Source organism: Sus scrofa, chromosome 4 (genome assembly GCF_000003025.6).
Source record: "Sus scrofa isolate TJ Tabasco breed Duroc chromosome 4, Sscrofa11.1, whole genome shotgun sequence".
Taxonomy (NCBI): Eukaryota; Metazoa; Chordata; class Mammalia; order Artiodactyla; family Suidae; genus Sus; species Sus scrofa.
This window is the reverse complement of record NC_010446.5, coordinates 108,436,320-108,457,906: the sequence shown is the minus strand read 5'-3', so window position 1 is coordinate 108,457,906 and position 21,587 is coordinate 108,436,320. Positions and strand designations below refer to the sequence as shown.

General features: G+C 53.6%; 1 protein-coding gene and 1 long non-coding RNA gene across 4 annotated transcripts in view; one reads left to right on the top strand and one right to left on the bottom strand.

Annotated features, from left to right (window-relative positions):
- Positions 1 to 21,587, bottom strand: part of KCND3 (potassium voltage-gated channel subfamily D member 3) — a 226,828-nt gene that overhangs the window by 163,608 nt on the left and 41,633 nt on the right. The window lies entirely within an intron of this gene.
- On the top strand, positions 8,288 to 11,260 carry LOC110260345. Of its 2 annotated transcripts, XR_002343507.1 has the most exons (4): positions 8,288 to 8,374; positions 9,067 to 9,258; positions 9,403 to 10,261; positions 10,590 to 11,260. It is a non-coding gene; the product is annotated as an uncharacterized LOC110260345 (long non-coding RNA). The 2 variants fall into 2 exon arrangements; XR_002343506.1 differs by having other exon boundaries at positions 9,067 to 10,261.

The window sequence follows — 21,587 nt, the reverse complement described above, 5'->3', positions numbered from 1 at the left end:
GTCGGGTTCTTGAAACCGAGCCCTTCGCTGATCTTGTCTCCATCCACATCCTGGGCCCCCTGACACGTCCAGGGTCCAGCGTGAAAGGCTCTGGTGATGCTTCAGACCTCACACCAACGCCCCCTTGATTCAGTAGTTGGCTGACTGGTGAGGAACTGGGCAGAGCAAGGAAGGGACTGGCCAGCCCCCTTCCCCATCCCCAGGGCTGCCCATGCCTCTTGCCACCAGCATAGGCTGTGTGAGTCCTTCGTCTCTGCACTGGCATTCCGCACCCCCAGCATGTGTGCCCACATTACGCCGGGTACTGAGACGTGCTGCACACGAGCAGCTGCAAACAGAGTCTCTGCTAGTGTTTATAGGGTTCCCCGGGGGAGGAAGCTGTCTCTCCCTTCACAGCAGCAGGCTTCGAAGAGCTGGGTTCTGAGTGAGGTTCTGGTGCCGAAGGGCGAGGCCCGAGGGCTCACCTGGCCCAGAGCAGGTGCTGCAACCACAGTCCAGAGATCAGATGCCAGCCCCGGGGGCTGCCTGTGTAATGGACCCACGTGGGAGAAAACCCCAGCCGGGCCACACCTCCACTGCCTGGGCTCATCCCACACCCTCCACCGGGTCAGCTGGCTCTGCCGCCAGCAGGATGGGCTGGGCACCGAGAAGCAGTGACTACATTTCTTGCTAATGACACCTGCCCCATTCAGTGCTCAGTCTGTGCGGAGCCCAGTGCTGAGGGCTTTACAGGGGTCAACTCATCTGATGCTCACACAGCAGTATGAAGGGTTACTCTTTTTTTTTTTTTTTTTTTTTTTTTTGTCTTTGTCTTTTTTTTAGGGCCGAGGCATATGGAGGTTCCCAGGCTAGGGGTCAAATTGGAGCTGTAGCTGCGGGCCTACACCACAGCCACAGCAACACAGGATCCGTGCTAGGTCTGTGACCTACACCACAGCTCACGGCAATGCTGGATCCTTAACCCACTGAGTGAGGCCAGGGATTGAACCCAAGTCCTCATGGATGCTAGTTGGGTTCATTAACTACTGAGCCACGACAGGAACTCCCGAAGGGTTACTATTTCTATCCCCACTGCACAGACAAGGCACTGAGAGGCTCCAGGGCTTCCTCAAGGTCCTGCAGCCAGTAAGTGGATGTGCCAGGATGTGAACCCCAGGCATATGCTTGTACAGCCTGTGCTCTTAGCCTGGGCATCCCTCACTCAGATTCCCCACTGAACACTGGACACACCACAGTGGATTTCCTCACTAGCAGTTTTCGTGGTGAACAGGGCAGGTGCTGGAGTCAGACTCCAGCAGCCCTGGGTTCCAAATGTGTGATCTTTGGAAGGTCACCAACCTCTCTGGGCCTCAATTTATTCATCTGCAAAAGGGGTAAGAACACTTGCCTTAAAGGAAGTAAACACGTAATGATGTCCTTAGCGCAGGCCTTTCACTGGCAGACACTCCCCAGATGTCAGCAATTATCATTTTACAAATGTGTTTCCTTGGCTGTTACATATGTGATCGGCCCCAGAGGTAACTGATTACTAGCTATGTGACCTTGGGCAGGTCACTTGGCACCAGTTTTCCATCTGGAAGACCCTGGAACAGTATCACGCATTCCCCAGCACAGGCGGGCTGGGTGGTGGGGAGGGGGTGGCTTCTGGCTGGCCTGGGATTTAAAAAGTCCTCCCAGAAAAGCCACACTCACACAGAGCAGAGGCACTCTTTTTTTGCCCATTGGCACCCCCCCCGACCCCCGCCACTGAATGCCCACCCCTGGCTCTTTATCCCCCCCACACTTAATCTTTCTCCATACCAGTTGACACTAAGTGACACACTATATATTTTATTTATGTTTATTGGCCATCTCTCCCCACTATATTGTAAGGTCCGAGTGGGCAAGGACCTTATCTGTCCGGTTCCCTGGGGGATCGCTAGCTCCTGGACGAGGGCCCGGCACGCGAGGGGCTCTGTAATGTGAGCACACTTTGCAAAGGACGAGTGGGAGATGAGTGACTCCTTGTTCCTTCGCTCCCCCAAGGACCACGTGTCAGAACTGCCCACCTCTCTGCTGCTAATGTGCAGGGAAGCAAGGGACGAGGCTTCCCGAGACATCCCCGTTCACAAAAAAGGCCATGAACTGGCTGATAAATGGCTTGATTTAGCTCCGACGGTGTACCCTGCCCTGGGCAGAGCAGTTTACACCTATTAACTACATTAACTCATTTAATTCATATCACAGTCTAAGCATCTCCAGTTTACAAGCCAGAAAACCAAGGCACAAAACTGCTAAGTGCACAAGGCATCCAGCCCAAGCCGTCTAATGTCAGGACCTACACCCCTAGCCTCCCAAAGGCTGGCAGCTCTCTCTGCTTGAATCCTGTCTCCCCCCAGGCCCCGTTTCCCCCTCTTCCCATTACTTCTCAGTTACGCCCCCCCACCCCCACCCCAAGCATTTCTGAGCTCGCTTCATTCTCTCAGCAGAGGTGTTAAGGTCTCCGTGTGCCAGGCACTGTTCTAGGCACTGACTCTCCTCAGAGACTCCCAGGGGCAAAGAGCTATGTTCTTTCTTCTCTTGTCACAAGTCCAGGGTTGGAAGAGCGCTTGGCTAAGTGGTTTGTCAGAGCCTAGTACTGGCACCTGGGGCAGGGCAGCTAATGGGGTTCGGCCTGGATGTGACCTAAAAAGGAATCGGCCTTCCCATCTGGGATGGAAAAAAAGGGCCCCGGGCAGTCTCTCCCCCATCCTGTGCTCTTCGCCAGCCCGAGTATCCTTCCTCCCCTGGGCTGATCACAAAAATGCCTTCTTTGCCTAATTATTACATATACTAATTATTTTCATTTACATGCCTAGCTTAGCATTTATGCCTAATTATTGCGCAGCTCTGAAACAATTACGCATACCATTAAGAATGTATCAAGCTAACTTTGCAGAGAATTTTATTTAACCTCAATACTGAATGGTTCATGTTCGACTCACCTCCACAGTGTGTGGTTCCCATCACATAAAGTTCCCTAACCTGAATGGTTGGGGGCACTGGGGGGGGCATGAGGGTGGGTCTCGCGGCTCTGTGATGGTACAGACAGAACACAAACAAGAGGAGCTGGAGAAGGGGGAGCTGCAATAGTTACTGGGCAATTAGGTACCAGACACTGTTAAGTACTTAACATATATTTTATCATTTAAACTTCAAGACCTTCCTATTATTTTTTTGCTTTTTTTTTCCCCCCAGGGCTGCACGTGCGGCATATAGAGGTTCCCAAGCTAGGAGTTGAATCGGAGCTGCAGCTGCCAGCCTTCACCACAGCCACAGACACACCAGATCTGAGCCAGGTCTGTGAACTACATCACAGCTCACGGCGACGCCAGAGCCTTAACCCACTGATGGAACTAATTGGATTCATTACCACTGAGCCACAACAGGAACTCCCTCGTCATCTTTAATAATAAGAAGGTCTTGGAGTTCCCACTGCGGCTCAGTGGTGACAAACAGGACTAGTACCTATGAGGGCGTGGGTTCCATCCCTGGCCTCGCTCAGTGGGTTAAGGATCCAGTATTGCCATGAGCTGTGGTGTGGGTCGCAGACATGGCTCAGATCCTGTGTTGCTGTGGCTCTGGCATAGGCTGGCAGCACAGCTCCCATTGGACCCCTGGCCTGGGAGCCTCCATATGCCATGGGAGAGGCCCTAAAAAGAAAAAAAAAATTATGTATATATATAAAGATGAGGCAAGTAACACATTCAAGGTCACACAGCTGGGAACTGGCAGGTCTGGTTCAAAACTAGACACGTGTGGTCCAAACCCTGAACCCTTTACCGTTCACAGGTGTCTGTCCCCTGGGAAGGCCTCAGAAGAGCCCTGGGGGACCTGGGGCAGGTCCAGTCCACACCTCTCGTTCTCCCAAAGAGGAAACTAAGACCAGAGCGAGGAAGCCGCTCGAGCAGCCAGGCCCGGTCAGACCTGGACCAGGCCCTGGTTCTCCTGACGTCTGGCTTTCCCTCTGCGGCTCTAGGAAGACGCTGCCCTGGGAACACAAGCAGCATCTCCGAATTCCCTTCATGGCTGGGGGCTGATGCGGGCAGCCACGCGCGCTTCACTGCGGGATCGGCGCCCTGGTCAAGAACAGCGCTCGCTCTAATTCCTGAGAGCTGCCCTGCTTTAGGAAGAGCTCCCTTTGCAAGATGCCTAGTCTCGTCCCCTTCTATTCTTCCCTCTCCAAACATGCATCTCCCTTCCCTCCATTTATTTTTTTCTCAAGGGCAACAAATAGGATTTAGTGAGTACTTACTTATGGACGAGTTATTATGCTGTGTTTTACACACATGTTCTTATCTAATCATAATACCTCTCTGGGATAGAAGCTGTCCTTATTATCTCCCCATTTTCCAGCCAAGGACTCTGAGGCCCAGAGAGGTTAAGTGATGTTCTCTGAGCCACACGGCTGGTGCTATCAGGGCACAGATCCAGGGCTGGGTGTATCTGATTGCAAAGCTTGCTCTCTTAGGTCAACTCAGCATAATCTTTTGTAAGATCTATTTAGTATGAATCCCTTGAAATTAATCCTAGTGTTCCTTTTTTTTCAGTAAGGGAGAATTTTTTTCTTTCTTTTTTTTTTTTTTTGGCTCCCCCTGAGGCATGCACAAGTTCCCAGGGCAGGGATTGAATCTGCACAGTGACAATGCTGGGTCCTTAACCTCTAGGCCACCAGGGAACTCCCACAATCTTTCTTAATATCAATCTGCTGGCTGCCAGGCTGACCTTACATTCTTCTTTGTGAGGCAGCCAAGGCAAACAGCCAAGTATATTGTGCCCAAAGATTCAAAGTGGCTCCAAGTTGACTTCCTTCCTCACCCAGAGTTTTGGGCTCTGCCAAGAATACAGACACCTTCAGGGACCAGACCGGGTTCTAGGAAGTGTTTCTGGAAGATCCCTGCAGGGTCTCTGCTTCTGGGAACCAGGAGATGGAGCTCCACAGACCAGGAAATGTCTCCTTATTCTTGCTTGTCATTAGAATTATCAACAGCCAAGGACGAAACGCAAGAAAACAGCATTCCAGTGAGAGCTGGGAGCATAACAGTTCTAAACAACCTCCTCACCTCTCGGGCCTCCTGACCTCTGACCTCGGGCCTGCCACCGGGAACCCTTCCCACATTCTGTAGTCAGTAACCACCACTTGCCAGGACTCTCCCCTCCCGGGGAACCATGCAGGGCCAAGAAGATGGGGCAGCCCTCCCCAGGGTCTGCCAGGGAGCAGGCAGGCTGAGGAGGCTGGCACGGCCGGCTTCCTCCCTCTGTCTCCACCGCCGCCGCTGAAGCCTGCTGACTGTTCACACTCCGGGTCTTGCCTCCAGACCTTGGCATTTCCTACCCACAGGCAGGGAGGGCACATCATTTTATCGCCTGCTTTCAGAAACCCAGCCCCGAATGGGCAGGCCTCCCCCTTTCGGCTGTAGGGCACTGAAGCACTGGAAGCAGGGCTACACGTGCAGCTGGCAGCCGGGTTGTCGTGTGTAGCTGACTCACTTGTAGATAGGTCACTCCTTCCCAGAGGGCAGAGGGCAGAGGGGGAGAACGCTGGGGTGGATTTTCCAGGATGAAGTGTGAATGGCAGTGCCTATATTCATTTCTCCATCTTTCCTTTTTCTCCCTGCCGTCCACCCACCCACCCATCCATCCATCTGTCTATCCATCCATCCATCTGTCTATCCATCTATCCATCCGTCTATCTATCCATCCAACAAACATACCCTAAACCCTTACCATATGCCAGGCACCATGCTGGGCACCAGAGATGCAGATATAAATGACAGCACTGCCCCAGGAGAGCAAAAGGTCATCAGAAAAGAGACACGGCGAGGCAGAGGTGAGCATGGTGTCCTACGTGCTGCAGCAGAAGGGCGGAGGCCACACCACGGGGACATCCAGGGGCATCCAAGGTCCTGTGTGACTCAGTCCCTCTTACCACCCTGACCTCCTCTCCTCCCCTCTCCAGCCACACTGGCCTCCCTGATGGTCCTCAGACAGCCCAGGCCTGGTCCGGCTTGCACTTGTCTCTCTGTCTGGCGTGTTCCTCCTCCCAGACACCTGTGTGGCTCACGCCCTCACTTCCTGCTGATGGCTGCTCACCTCTCAAGGGGCCTTTCCTGCCTGATGCATGGAAGACTGCCAGACCCCTACCACTCGCCACACTCCAACCCTGCGTTAGCGTCCTCCAGCCAGCTCTTGCCATTGCCTGATGGCTTCTTTTCTTCCTCCTTTCCCCTTCCTTCTTTCCTTCCTTCCTTCCTTCCTTTTCTTTCTTTCTTTCTTCCCTTATATGTCTCTGGGTTCTCAACCCCCAATAGAATATAAGCTCCATAAGGGTAGGAATTTTCTTCTACTTAGAATAGCACCTTCTATAGAAGCTCAACAAATATCTGTTAACCGAAAAAATGGCCCAGAGGGAGCGGGGGTCATGATGTCAGGAAGGAGAAGGGGCCCCAGGATGAGGCTCACCTCCTCCCGCTGAAGCTCAGGTGGCTGCGATTCCCTTCCTTAAAGTTCTCCGGGGCAGCCCCTCTCCAAGTGCCCTTTCTCCTTCACGCAGATACACACGGAAGAGCCGGTGCCCGAGGCTTTGCCTCAGCAGAGAGCAGCGCTAGGGGATGGCACTGTGGGGTCCACTCCTGTGTGGCCAGAGAAGGCATCCCACCTTGGTTTCACCAGCCTGATCGCGTTTGCTTAAGTCAAGGTTAAGATGAGTTCTCACCAGACACCATGTGCAGACATGGAGTAGGAAGCCCCAGGCAGCGCGGGCAGCAGGCAGGGGCCAGCCGAGAATGACACTGCTGCAGGCGCAGAGGTCTCAGAGGAGGGGCAGAGTCTAGCTCACGGGCCCTCCTGGGTGTTCTGGTTCCAGGCCACAGGGCGGCCCCACACAGACCTCCTAAGACTCCCTATGCAGCTCTTCTGGGCTGTGTCACAGTGGGCTCTGGGCTGTGGGTTGGGACAGCCCTCCCTCCTGGCTTTCAGTGTTTGGTGGGGGGGGGGGCACACAGCCTGAGACCAGGGGAGCGAAGCTCTGCTCCAAGACAGGACTGTTTGGGGGGACAGATAACAGGCCTATGAGGGCATTGGGGTTAACAGAGCTTCCTGCAAACTTGGAATCCAACAGGCTCTGGCAGCTGCATTCAAATCTAAACAGCCTTTCCTGTGGATTTTTCCGATTAATGCAAATTTGTTTTGCTTTGCAAATTGAAAATCAGTTGCAAGCACCTGGTGTAAGAATTCCAGCAGGGAGCGGAGAACCCTGAGGGGAAGCCAGGCATCCTAGCCAGCCAGCCGGTCCTCGACCTTGCCCACCTCTGGTCCCAGGGCTTCCTCTGTGGTTCTCACTGGTTCCACCCCTCACCTCCTCAGTAAGCGGCTCTCGTGGAGCAAGACTGACTGCACTCCAGTGGTTTCCAGGTGCTGGGACTCCCAGCCCTTTTTCTTCCCGAGACAGTGGAGGGGGATGGGTACAATCAGAGAAGTGATTCAGGAGGATTGTAAGAAGCCCACCCAGGCATCTCCTGGGGCGGGGGGCATCATTATAATTACCATAGAGGCACTATTTCATCTCGCAGCCAAGGAATGGGCAGGGTACCTTGGAGATGCACCTCCTGGTTGAAATCGTTTATGTCTTTAGTGCTGGTCCCAACTGCATGGCTACTTAGCTGTAAGCAAGCGTCTCTTCCCACCAGTACCAGAAAGCCGGGGAAACTACTGGGGGCTCCCAGGGAAAGTTGGGAGATGAGGAAGATGCTGCGGGCATCACGCAGCTGCCTCTCCCCACAGAGCCTTGCGCATCCCACTTGTACCTCGCCACCTGTCAAAGCCATGCTCTTAGTCAGAGCCAAGCAGACAGGAACAACGCTTTCCCGCCTGTCCCCTCCTCCACCAGCGGCGCCGGCATTGTTCATTCAGCTTGGAGATAAGTCGGAAGGGAGGGCAGTTATGAACGGGCCCCATTATGCTCCCCCTTCCTCGGCTACGCAATCTAAAGGCAGGAGACAGAGAGAAACGCTCTGGAAATCCAAATTAAAATGTATTCCTGCAGCAATCCCGCACCCAATTAAAGTAACCCAGAGCCTATTGTCCTTTGCTAAATTTAGAAAACGCTCAGGTGTGTCTGATCCTACTCTGCACAGATATTTTTAATACAGATTTAATCATATTTTGGGTTAGGAGAAGAAGCTAATTAGGTAGGCAGATTTAGAAAGGCTGCTGGAATGCGGGACAAAGAGAGGTGATTTGATGCAATTCACTGTGTTTTTTTTGTTTTTTGTTTTTTTTTAAACAGTAAGTTGCGTTGGGCCTGGGTTTTGGATTCACAGCAAATAGGCTTGAAAACTGAGGTGACCACGAACAGGTAAGCTCCCTGTGTTAGAAGGCAACAAATCCTAGGGCTGGAGGGGACCCTGAAAAAGGGTCTCATCCACCCTCTGCCTTCACCAACTGCTGAACCCGAACACATCTCCTGGGAAAGGGCCTTCCCTGTTTAACAGGGTACCTAAACCCGCATTCTCCATCCTCGGCTGGGAAGCATTCGCCTGGGTCTCTCCGCAGGAAGGCGCCTGCTGCCGCTGCTGCTAACTGAATCAATGTCTAAGCAGATGAGCCTTGAAACCTGCCAGCCCCGGACCTGGGCGAGGGGCTTCGGGCGCCTGTCCACCTTGTCCCTGGGGCCCTTGCCTGCCTCCTCTGGTTGTCCACCTGCACCCAGTAAGCTGATCTCCACAGAGATCACTGCCTGCACCCAAGCGTAACAAAGAAATGGGAGTCTTGGCTTGACACTGTGCTGAATCATTGTGAGATGGAGTAAATGATGCCAAACTCCTCGGAGCCTCAATTTCTCCTCCAGCAGCACAAGGCAAGGCTCTCTCTTCACTTATTAGGATGACAAAGGTCTGGCGAGAGCGGGCATGCCACACTGGACGTGTCAGGGAGATGGCCACGGCAGGGCGCAAACCCCGGCAAGAAAGGTCGGGACGCATGGGTTTCTTGGGTTTTAACCCAAGTGTGAGTGTGTTGAGGGGGGTTAAGATTCCCTTCTTCTCCTAGCACATGGCTCGAGCATTGTGAACGGGCCAGCCCGACACGGATCTCCCAGGGGCGGGCTCGCCGCGGTGGCAGGACCACTGAGCTCTGAATGGCACTCTTCAGGGACTGCGGTCCTTTCCTACTGCTGTTGTAGCTAATTAGCAGACACTCGTGGCTCCAACAACACAACCGTATCGCTTTACAGTGCTGGAGGTAAGAGGTCTGCAGTGGGTCTCCCTGGGCTAAAATCCTTGGCTTATGGCCCCTACCTCTCCCTCATGGGCAGCAACAGCCGGTCAAGTCCTTCTGTTTGGCATCACTCTGACCTCTTCTTCTGCCTCCCTCTCCCATTTTAAGGACCCTGTCTTGGCCCTGACATTGGCGCTCCCTGGATAACCCCGGATACTCCTTTCTTAAGGTCGGCTGATCAACAACCTGCTGTAAATCCCATCTGCCACCTTCATCCCCTTTGCAACATATTCGCAGGTTCTGGGGATCAGGCGTGGACGTCGCTGGGCCATTATTTTGTGTATGGCAAGGAGCGACTCCTGGCCTGCTCTACCCACTTCACGTGTGCTCAGGGCTTGGTCTCTTGGGTGGGCTTGTTTTGTCTGTCACATTTGAACCACTCCGACCTGGACAGTTGAAAGGCATTAAGCACATTCACACTGCTGTACAACCATCACCCCATCCATTCTCTGGAACTTTTTTCTTCTTGCAAAACCAAACTCTGGATCCATTAAATAGTAACTGCCCACCAGTCTACTCTCCATGAATCTGACAACTCCAGATTTCTCACAGGAAGAGAGTTAGACCGCATTTATCCTCCTGCGATGGGCTTATTTCACTTAGCACAATGTCCTCCCAGTTCACGTTGGCTGTCGCACGCTGGTCTCTTGATTTTGAGACAACCTCCACCCTCCAGATTCCGTTCAGCCACCCCAAAGTTGACCCTGCAGGAGGTCCCCACCAGCAGCAGCATTTCAGGCTAGAAGTGTGCAAACAGGTGGCCTAGAGGTTTGAAAAAAATGCAGTGTGGTGTGATGTGATGGTGGGGGAGTGGTTTAGAGGGCTGTTCTGGGGTCGCTGAGCACTGGGTTCCTGTCCCTTCTCAGCCAGTCATACGCTGCAATCATCAGCCAGTACCTACGATGTGCGGGTCTCCACGTGAAGCATGGGGGGCACGGAAGCTGCTCCGCACAGTGCCAACCACGAAGTAAGAATTCAGCAAAGGCGAGTTCCAAAAGGGGGTCGAGGGAGGGGCAGAGTCCAGTGGAGAACCTAGAAGGTTCCACCTGAGCTTCCCGTTAGGAGCCTCAGGGAGCTATGGTAGGGATCTCTGAATCCTGGCAGAAGAACATGCACAAAATTATAGCAGCATTTCCTAAGGCATCAGAAGAGGCTGGGGACACGCCTTTAAAGGTTGGCCAGGAAGCAGAACCAAGAGTGACATGCATGTGGGAAAGGAGGCTGGGAGGCCAAGGTTCACCTTTCAAGGCTGATGGGCTTTCCCTAATCCTGATTTTTTTTATCTCCTCCTCCAGGAAGCCTTCAGTGATTAAACCTACAGAACTCTAGTGACTTCACTAGACTTTCCCTCAGTAGAGCAAGAGGCAGCTGCCTTGACCACCCCAAGGCTAAGGAGCCCCCGTCCTGAAAAACACAGTCGACAATGACCTCATGTCACTGGAGAGGTGTGGCTCATCCAGCGCTCTCTCTGTTTGCCTCTGATGTTTATGACGCTGATGTGATTTTTACAGGCAGATTTATGCTTTTGATAACACACTTCCGAAGGCGGCTACTAAGATGAAGTTTTGTTCTAGACCAGGTTCCCTTGGGCCCATGGGGACCTGGCCGAGACCAAACAGACTGCAGTGTGGAGTTGGCAACACCTGCACCCAAGGCTGAGTGAGCAGGGAGAACAGGTTCTGAGGGCAAGGCTGCCCTGGCTGGTTCTGGAAGCTGGCTGGTGTGGACTGGCCAGGCAGGCCTAGGTGGGACAAGCGTAAGCAGAGAATTCCTCGATCTCAGCTCACCCCCCACCCACCCACCCCTGCCCCCCAGAGAGCTGGGCAAGGCTGGGGAGCTGTGAGAACAGCGTGGCGGGGCCCTGGACCACTTTCCCCAGCTGGACATTATCTCTTGCCTGGATGAGAGTTTGCCATAATCACAGCTATCTCGCCAAGTAACCAGTGCTTTCCCAACCCTGCAATTGGGCCACTCCTGGGAAGAGAGGATGGTTTGGAAGTGACTCGAGGAACACAGAAGGGAAGGCTCTTTTCCTGGCACTGTGAGGCTGACCTCTACCCATCCCCTGCCACTCCCCAGCCCCAGGCCCATTCCATCCATCTCTGACCTGGTGAGGGCACCTGAGGCAAAACAGCCCACACATGTTTTCTGTTCCTTAAAAGCCACGGCCTGCTAAGGGCAGCTCATGGCCAACAAGATCAGGACACCACAGCAAGGAACCTCAGCCCTGGACATGGGAGACCTGCACAGAAGTGAATGCAGTTGTCGAAGGCACAGAGAATCTGGAAATTAATCCCAGAGCACCGCCTTACCAGACTTGTATGTGTTCTGGAAGTGCCAATACCATTCTTAGAAAGAAAAGGGGAGGTAAATCTGCCAAAAAGTGTGCACACTAGGGTGTGTGAGCGTGTGCGTGTGCATGCATGTATGCATGAACATGTGGTATGTGTGCGTGTCTGTCTGTTCCCAGGCCTCTGGGTGGACACTGCAGGCAGAGATGCAGCTGGACGTGCAGCCTCTGGAAACAGGGTCTGTGTCCTGTTCGGTCACCTGTGATGATCTTGGTTCATCAAAGCTGATGAACTTGGGCAAGTGCCTTCACCAGCTGTACCGCAACCTCTTCATCCATTAAATGCTGATGCTAACAGTGACTCAGGCGACTGCCGTGATTATTACATGAGTTAATACACGGGAGAACACTTAACGCTTGGTATGTGAGTCTTGCTCAGTAACTGTTAGCTACTCTTCCTATTTTTGTTTATTTATCCAGGTCAGTTGGCTGAAAAGTGTCACCTGTTCTTGACGTCCAACTGGGGCAAGAAGGACTCCCTGGAGGTCACCAGACCTAAGACAAATCCATCCATCCATCCATCCATCCATTTGGCACCTATGTAATAATATGAAGCATGGACATAAACACAAGACCTATGCTTTTTTTTTTTTTCTTTTTTTAGGGCTACGCCCATGGCACATGGAAGTTCCCAGGCTAGGGGCAGAATCGGAGCTACATTTGCCAACCTGTGCCACAGCCACAGCAACACCAGATCTGAGTTGCATCTGTGACCTACACCACAGCTCACAGCAATGCCAGATCCCCGACCCACTGAAAGAGGCCAGGGATTGAACCTGCACCCTCATGGATGCTAGTCAGATTTGTTTCCGCTGTACCACAATGAGAACTCCAAGACCTACGCTTTTAAGTCAATTCTCAAGTGCACAAGAAGGACCTTCACTGAAATGCCATCTCTACAATCCATGGCAACGGGAACCTTTTATACATTCAACCACCTTATAACAAGGTCCTCGGGATACTTGATTGGCCAAAGCCCTTAAACCTGGTCCCACCGACCCATCTCAGGCTGCCCGGCTTGACTGCAAAGAGATCGCTGCGTTGACTGTAGAGCCCACAGCTTTAGCTTTTGGATTATTTGTGCAACCACCTGTTCTCCTTCCTCCCAGATAATTGAATTGCCTGTTTTCACTCATTTATGTAGCGAGATACCTACATAAATGAAATCATTTTAATATCTTCTCTTTATTTGGTTGTAATTGCTCAGAGAGAGAAAAACATGTCCTTCTCCCCCTGGGAGATGCAAATCTTGAGTACGATGGGTACAATGAGCTGAGGATTTGGGTGATACGATTGGTGATAATAATAATGAAACACTAAACAATAATTACAGCGGCAACAATGGTGATAACGAGGAATCGGGGACAGCCTCTGTCTTTTGCTGCACACTTACCAGTGCCAGGCCCTGGGCTCGTGCTTCACGGCCATCAGCTCATCTGATGAACTGCCTCTTTGCTGCAACCTGGAGGGCAAGCTTTGCCTGTTCAGGTATGTGGAAGAGAAACCCTGGCTGCAGATCCAGAGAGTGTGAGCATGACCTCCTGGAACCCCACGCTCGTTCTAATCCATGGGGACAACAGTGCGCCTGCCGTTGGCACAGAAATCCCCCCACCCCGATCCACTTTTCAGTTATTCACACACACACATGCCCCCCTATGTAATTACCCCTACAAATGCGCTGAAGGAAAATAAACTGCAAGACTGCCTTATAAAACTAGCAAAATGCACTTGCACAGGGCTGCTCTGTGTAACGCACGCAGAAGACACGGAAACATCCTGAAAAATCGTGCTTTCTGTGAACTGGATGATGAACACACACACACACACAGATTGCCTCCGTTTGGCTTGTGTTTTGCTAAGGGAACGAGGAGAGCCCAAGTCTGGAGAATGGCTGTGCCCTGGGGGAACTGTGCGCTGAGGGCCGGGAACCTGAGTGGCTGGGCTGGTGACCACTTTCTGGCAGCTTGGGCATGCCTTTCGGTTCAGGCTGTTCAGCTCAATAATCTTTAGCAAGTCCCTGCTATATGTCTCCTGGGCGAGCCAAGGGGTTACGGGGAGGAGTAAGAGTCCCACGTGCTGGGAGTCCCAGGAGTCCAAGCAGATCTTGAACAGATAAAAACCATGACAAGGTAGGTGTGGTGGTGATGCTGAACTGGAGGATCAGGTGGGCTTCCTGGAGGAGGGGTCTGAGTCTTGAAGGATGAGGATGGTGGCAGGGAAGGGGGGCTAGGGTGGGGGTGGCACTCTAGCTAGAGGGAGCAGCTGGAGCAAAGGCCCTGGGCACCAGGAAATGGAGGGTGGACGATTGTCTAGCATCCCCAAGGCATGTAGCAGAATAGCAGGAGCTGGGGCTGGGGCACTAAGGGACAGCCAGAAAGGAAGGGAAGGCCCGGGTCACCTTGTCAAGTGACAGCCCCGCTTGGCCCCTACTTAAGGCCTGCTCAAGGGTCGCCCACTCAGGGAGACCTTCCCTACCACCCTCCTCGACTAGATTCAGGTCCTCGGCAACACTCTCATCTGTCCTGCCCTTTCCATCACGGTGCTTCTAGCTCTAACTGGAATTACAGAATCGCCTGTGGTTTGGGGTCACTGTCTCCCTGGCTAGACGCTGTGGGCTTTCTCTTCACCCAGTGCCTTGCACAGTTCCTGGTACATATGAGTCACTCAATAGATGCTTATTAAATGAATGGACGGCTAATGAATGGTTCTTGAAATTCATCGTGGGATGACTGGGTGGGGGTGAGACTGGAGAGCAGCTGAAAGGCTAGTGGAATAACTTCTGCCTGAAAGGTGACTAAGGGTCTGAAGCAGAGAGCAGGGAGTTACCTCAAGCCAGTGAGAAGCACAATCAGCAGTCAGGCATCGATGGATCTGGGTGTGGGGGGAGGGGGGGAAGAAGTTGTCTGAGTAAGGCCCTGGTGGGGCTGACTTCCTGGACAGGACAGGTGCTGGACCACCTCCCCAGATGAGGAACAGGGGAGAAGGAGCAGGTCTGGGGGAGGGAGGGGGTAGGCTGAGTCCATCATGGCCACAGTGAGTCTGAGTTCCCAGACACCCAGGACAACTCCTTCCTGGAAACAGACCCCGTGACCCCTCTGCACCCCCCCCCCGCCGCCCCTGCTTCTCCCTGCATCCTCTCCCCAGGCAGCATGAGCATCCACGCTGACCCTGCTGAAGCCAGACCAGCCCCAGCACTGTTCCATTCCACCAGCCCTGCCCGGGTTACCAGGCTCCCCCGGGGGAAGCGCAAATGCAGGCCTGGCAGACAAAGACTGCTGGTCTTAAAGCAGGGGGCGGGGGGTGGGGGGGTGAAAAGGATGTCTGCTATATGCATAAGTGGAATGCAAACAGACACCCCCCGCCCCCTTCCGACAGGCCGGCTGGCTGTTCCACTCAGGTGCTCATCCATTTCAGAACTTTCCCCTTCATTCTAACCGGTCTGTGCCTGGAGGCAGGAGATGGGACTGACAGCAGAGCCATCTGAGAGACATGACAAGAGGCAACAACAACGTGCGTCCCTGACTCTCCACCTTGATTCCCAGGAATGTTCAAGGAGCAGGGGACAGCTTTCTAAAACCTGGGGTGCGACCATATAGCACAGGGAGCTATAGCCAATCTCTTGGGATAGAACATGATGGAAGATAGGATGAGAAAAAGAATGTACAGAATATATGACTGGGTCAGTCACTTTGCCACACAGCAGAAATTGGCACAACACTGTATGTTAACAATAGTTTAATGAAAAAAATATTCAAAAAAACCTGGGGTGCAACTCCCAGCCTGGAAAAATGTCAGCTAACTTGCTCTCCATGCCCTGGGCCAGCCTGAACAAACACACACACACACACACACACACACACACACACACACACACACGCATGCATGGCAGAGGAGCCTCGATGGAGAGCTGGAGAGACGTCTAGAGTAACTGGCTCGACCCCCTCCAGTCTGGTCACCCCGCCAAGTCAGACTCTCTGACGTAGCGCCTTGATCACGCTGCTCTCCTACTCAACAACCTTCAGTGGCCCCTCGCTGCCTCTGGGCTGAAGCTGAAGTCCAAAGCCCAGGGTTCAAAGCCCCTTTAGTCTGACCTCAACGCACCTTCCCAACACCTCAACTCACTCCCTGCCTCCCTGCACGAGGCCGCTTCCCAGCAGTGGACGGCTTCCTGGCTGACTTGAGCGCTCATGAAAAGACAGACATGGGCGGTGGGGGCTTGCCTTCACTCGACAGGCAAGGCCCAGAGAAGGTAAGTGGTTGCCTCAGGCCAGCACGTGAGCTGAGTTTAAGGCTGCTCATTCATTCGCTCTTTCAACGTGTGCTAAACATCCGTGCCCTGCAGACACTATCGCGGTTCGTGCACGATCGTGGAACCCACCCTTAGTCATTTACTCAGCCAGGCCTGGGTGCAGGATGCAACTATACACGAAACAGAGAGGTCCCTCATCCTTGGAGAGCTGGGGAGCCCCACGATCAGTAACGGAGGCATGTCAGGCGGTGCCGAGTGCTGTGGAAAAGAACAACCGAGGGAAGGGACACGAGTGCTGGCGGAGAGGCACCTTTCACTGGGGACGCGGACAGAAGTGGGTGTTTGAGCAGAAACCTGAAGCGAGGATCCCCTGGGGGGAAGAGTGGTCCTGGGAGAGGAAGCAGCAGCCACAAAGGCCCTGAGGCAGGGGAACTGGGCCCCCTGGGGGCTAAGCAGGGAGGGGAGCAGAACACCAAAGGCCTCAGAGAAGCAGTGGGGGACACTGCAGCCAGGTAAGGACTTGGGCTCTCACTTTGTCAGATGAGGTTCTGGGCAGGGGAGGGACGTGAACTGACTTGGGTGAAGGAGGGAAAAGTCAGACAGACACACTGCCAGGTGACAGGGGCACAGCGAGCCACAGTGGCACTAGGACAGAGTCAGGGAAGTGTCCCCAACTAGGTTCCTAAAGAAGGATGGGCAAGTGTTTAGGCAAGAGGTGTGTGTGTGTGCGTGTGTGTGTGTGTGCACATGTGCGAGCATGTGCGTGTTTCCTAAGACCAACGGATAACTGCCATCCTTTAAAAGTTGAAAAAGCCACATTTTTAGGTGTGGAAGCATGATTGTCCGAGAAAGAATTTCAGTTCAACCTTAAAGATGCCTCAAAAAACTTTAAAATTAAGACCTATCTTTAAGAGACAGTCTAAAAGGGTACAGCTTTGGTAGCGGAGAAGGAAAGGAGAAAAGAATAATAGCTACAAATAAACACCAAAGTTTATTAAGGATTCGTATAAGCCAGGAGCTGTGCTAAGTGTGGACTCGCGTAATACCCCATCCTCCTCTTACAGGGGCCGAAGCTGAGGCACAGGGAGATGGACTTGTTGGCAACCACGCTGCCGGGAGTGACGGCGTGGCACGTAAACCCAGGCGGTCTGGCTCCAGGGCTTGTGTTTCCAACCACCACACGATGCCACAGCCTGGAAACTGTTCCCGGTGGAAGTGAGCAGGGCAGGGCAGCGGGGCTGGCTGGGCGTCTTGAACAGCGTCCCAGAGGAAGCCCAGGGCAGGGCAGGGAGGTCTGTGTGAGAGGAAGAGGCCACATCTCAGCCCTGGGGCTGGGGGTGGGGTGGGGGGGATGCTCGAGCCTGAATGGGCTCCCCGTAGCACCCACACCCCAACTGCCTTCAGATCTTGGCCACTCAGACCAGCAGCAACTGGCCTCACCAGGGAGCTCACTAGACATGCAGAACCTCAGGCCACCACCCAGGCCTCCTGAATCAGAATCTACATTTCAGCACGGTCCTTGGGAGACGTGTGGCAGACTCATTAAAATTTGTGAACCTCAGCTCTTGATCTGAAACCTAACATACACTTTTCAAGGACTCCTTCTCCGAGGGCCCCTGCCGCACGAGAGCTCAACCCGCAACGGTCTTCTCCCAAAGCAGCTCCAAAGCCTCCTCCTGAGCACTGACCACACCGTCATTCGACTGGTCTCAAAGTTGCCGCACGTCGACCCCCTAGGCAAGTAAGCCATACAGAGGGGCAGGGGCCCTCCTGGGCCATGAGGTCAGAACTTAGGAATTCGGTTTTGTCGGTCCCCCCACCCCCAGTGCCCTGGCGTTTCCATCGTACAATCGAGTCTTTGAACCCTGGCCATAGCGACACACTCCACGTCTCTCCTCTTCGAGAAAAGTCCCCAGGAGAGCTGGGATTACGTCTGCCCCATGCACAGCTCTTCTCAGTTTCTAGAACAGTGTCTGGCACAAAATAGGTGCTCAGTGAAAAGTTCTCAAAGGAAAGCAGGGAGGAAGGAGGGGAGAGTGTCCCGCTCTGACAAATTCTTCCCAGAGGCACAGCAGCTGCTGCTATTTTCTGGGATAAAGAGAAGAGTGGGGTGGCTGCCAAGCTGCTGGCCAACCTCATTCACAAAACCTGACCCGGAAGCCACCTCTTCTCCCTCACCTCAGGCACCCAGGAAAGCAAGCAGCCGGGCTGGGGATGGGCTCTGCCTCTCACCAGAGGAAGGGGTTAAGAATTAAGAGTGTGGAGTTCCCGATGTGGCTCGGTGTGTTAAGAACCTGATGTAGTCTCCGTGAGGATGAGAATTCCATCCCTAGCCTCACTCAGTGGGTTAAGGATCCGGTGTTGCCATGAGCTGTGGTGTATGTAGGTCACAGACGCGACTTGGATCTGGCGTTGCTGTGGCTGTGGCGTAGACCAGCAGCTGCAGCTCTGATTCGACCCTGAGCCGGGGAACCTCCATATGCTGCAGGTGTGGCCCTAAAGAGAGAGTGTCACGTGGAGTGGGGAGAGAGGCCTGGGGCCTGCTGTCTGTAGGGTCCCCTTTGAGGCCCTCCGTCCCAGCCCTCGCACACGGTGACACTCCACACCTCCTCTGAGTAAGACGGCTTGGGAGCACATGGGCGCAAACTCTCCACCCAACTCGCGGAGGCTGGGGGCTTGGCTCCAGAGGAGCTCGGTTTTCTAGCACGGAACCAAATCGGGGCCTGGTTTGACCCAAGCACACCTTACTTCTCCTCCCTCGTGAAAGCAAATTTCTCTCCCATCCCTTCTGGAGAGGTTCATTTAACAGCGTGTGAAATGAAATGTCAACAAGAATTAGAATAAATGGCATCGTAATCCTCGGGAGATGACAGGCGGCCAGGGGCAGGCCGGCTCCGAAAGCCCTGAGCTGCGGGGATACAGCCTGGGGGGCCCGCGCCCCAGCTCTGAGGATGGGGACCTCTAGGCACCCCGCCCTCCTGTGTGCAAGGGGAAGCCGGTCTCTTGAGTTTCCGACGGCAGAGCAGAAACTCCCTTTGACGTAGAAAAAAACTTTCCTCCGACACGCAATTAGCAAGCACCCAGGAGCCCACCAGTCAGCCCATCAGGGATCATGTGGACGGGGCGGCCCCTGTCTGGACCACAGCCTTGACCGATTGCCAGGAATCATGGGCTCCACTTGCCTGGCACCAGCCCGCTGCTCCTCGCAAGCCCCTGCATCTGTCAGCTCACTGGTCCCGGGGGCTCGGAGATGTGAGAGAAAAATGCCTGTGCTCTCTGCCCACCCGGAGTGCAGAGGGCACAAGCCACACTCACTTAACTTGATCACGACAACAATGAATGCCGACTGGATGCATACCATGAGCCAGATCCTATGCTAAGACTGTTCTGGGCATTATTTAATCTGCTCATTCGTTCAAACACACATTTATTGAGGGTCTACTAGGTGGCAGGCACTGTTCTAGGCACAGCAGTGAACGAACAGACACAAATCCCTGAACTTGGGGAGCTTATGTCGGGGAGGAAAAGGGATGGTAAGATAAATAAGGGGCTTTCTCCAAAGCCCAAGGAAGCTCTCCGCACTCACAGAGGCACTGTCAACGGGAGACGGGCTCAAAGGCTCCAGGCTCCATGTCCTTGGGGTGACAGTACTGGGCCTGCCTCCGAAGCCCCTCTGAGGTCCCCGTGGGGCCGAGCCTGGATCACCGCCAGGAACGCAGCTCACCAACCCCTGGCCCTGGCCCTTCTCCCTTCCTGCCTCACTCACGCCTGGCCCCTGGCCTTCCGCCCACATGCAGTGGCAGCCAGGTCTTGGGCTCTGTTTCTCAGAGGCATCCAAATTAAAACAAGATGCTACATATTAGGGAGGAAATAAAGTGGCAGAGGGAGGGGCGAGTCCATTCTAGGTCGGAAAAGAACAACGGCATTTCCATTTTTCTAGATGAGGAAGCAAGGGTCCAGCCCCGACGTTCCAAAGGCAGCTACGAGATGTCAGAACTGGGCTTTCCCACCTTCTTTCTGATGTGGACGTGGGTGCCCTTAAACACGCCTGCCAGGGAGTTCCCTGGTGGTCTAGTGGTTAAGACTCGGCACCTTCACTGCTGCAACCAGGGTTCAATCCCTGGTCTAGAAACTGAGATCCTACATCAAGCCACTGCATGCTGCAGCCAAAAATTAAAAAGAAAGAGTTCTTCAAAAAAAAAAAAAAATCCTTAAAAAAATCCCCCGAACACACTTCCAGCTGGAGAAGAGATGGGGAGTTTCTTCTGGGAACAGCAGTGCTTTGAGCAGGGAAGGGGTGCTGGCTGTTGGGAAGAAGGGGACCTGGGAAGGGCATCCTGGGACAGGAAACCAGTGCTGAATGTGGGGAGGTGGGAGTCGCATTTCAGATGGGCTGGAGGGAGGCTGTTCTACTGGAGGAGGGCCAAGTCAGGGCCCGAAGTGGGCTCGGATGCAGCAGAGGATGCGGGCCGAATCCCTGCCCAGAAGTGACAGCAAACAAGGCAGAGGTGCTCTGACTCCTTCTGTTTGCACTCAGCTCTTTCTCCAGGAGAGCACCAGGCCCGGCCTCCCCTAACCCACAGGCACGGCCCCGATGCCTCCCGGGGCACACGGCACTGTTGTACGCTCCTCCACCCACAGGAATGGAGGCTGTAAGCTGGAGGGAACTAGACACTGGCTCATGGAGTACCCGCATCTTTCAGGGGAGGATACAGAGGCCCAGAGAGGGAAGTAATTTGTCTGAAATCACATTGCAGGACAAAAGCAGAGCTGGAACCTAGGCGTCCCCACATTTACTCCAGGGCCATGATTCTCTTTCCCCTTCTCCCACAAGAGGGGTTATGTTTGCAGGACATGTGGCCTGCTTATGGCTCTTGCGGGTTAGAGCCTGGAGGAAGGAGGCCGGTGAAGGCAAAGGGCCATCCCGATGCCTCCAAGGCATTCAGAGATGCCTTACAATGAATTTAAATTTTTTTTTTTTTTTTTTTTTAGGGCCACATCTACGGCACATGGAAGTTCCCAGGCTAGGAACTGAATTGGAGCTGCAGCTGCCAGCCTACTACGCCACAGCCACAGCAACTTGGGATCTGAGCTGCACCTGTGACCTACATTGCAGCTCAGGGCAACGCCAGATTCTTAACCCACTGAGCCAGGCCAGGGATAGAACTTGCATCTTCATGGATACTGGCTGGGTTCGTAACTCACTGAGCCACAACGGGAGCTCCTGAGATGCACTCAAATTTGCAAAGTGCTATCACTCTGCTATCACACTTCACCCCACTTCACAGGGGAAGAGTCAGAGGCTCAGGAAGTTCATCCAGCCCAAGAGAGGCACAGCCAGGATCCAAATCCAGGAACTCTGATTCCAAGTTTCATGCTCTTTCCAATTAGTCCAGGCTAAACCCAACCGGGGCCTCACAGTGATTACCTTTCATTAGTTTCAGAAAAGCCTCTGCTTTGGCGAGTTTCATAAAGAACTAAATCTGTCAGGAAAACATAAAGACAGGGCCCTCATCCATCTTCCCGACAACTATTTATTAGACTTATTATTATGTAAATACAAAAAAGGAGGGGAAACTGCATTAAAAATCCAATCTGGCTGCCTCTGCAGGCAGGGGGTAGGTGGCAAGGGCAGTGGAGGAAGACTGGGTCCCTGCGTCCCTCGTGGAGGCCGAGTGGGAGCTGGGGAATGGG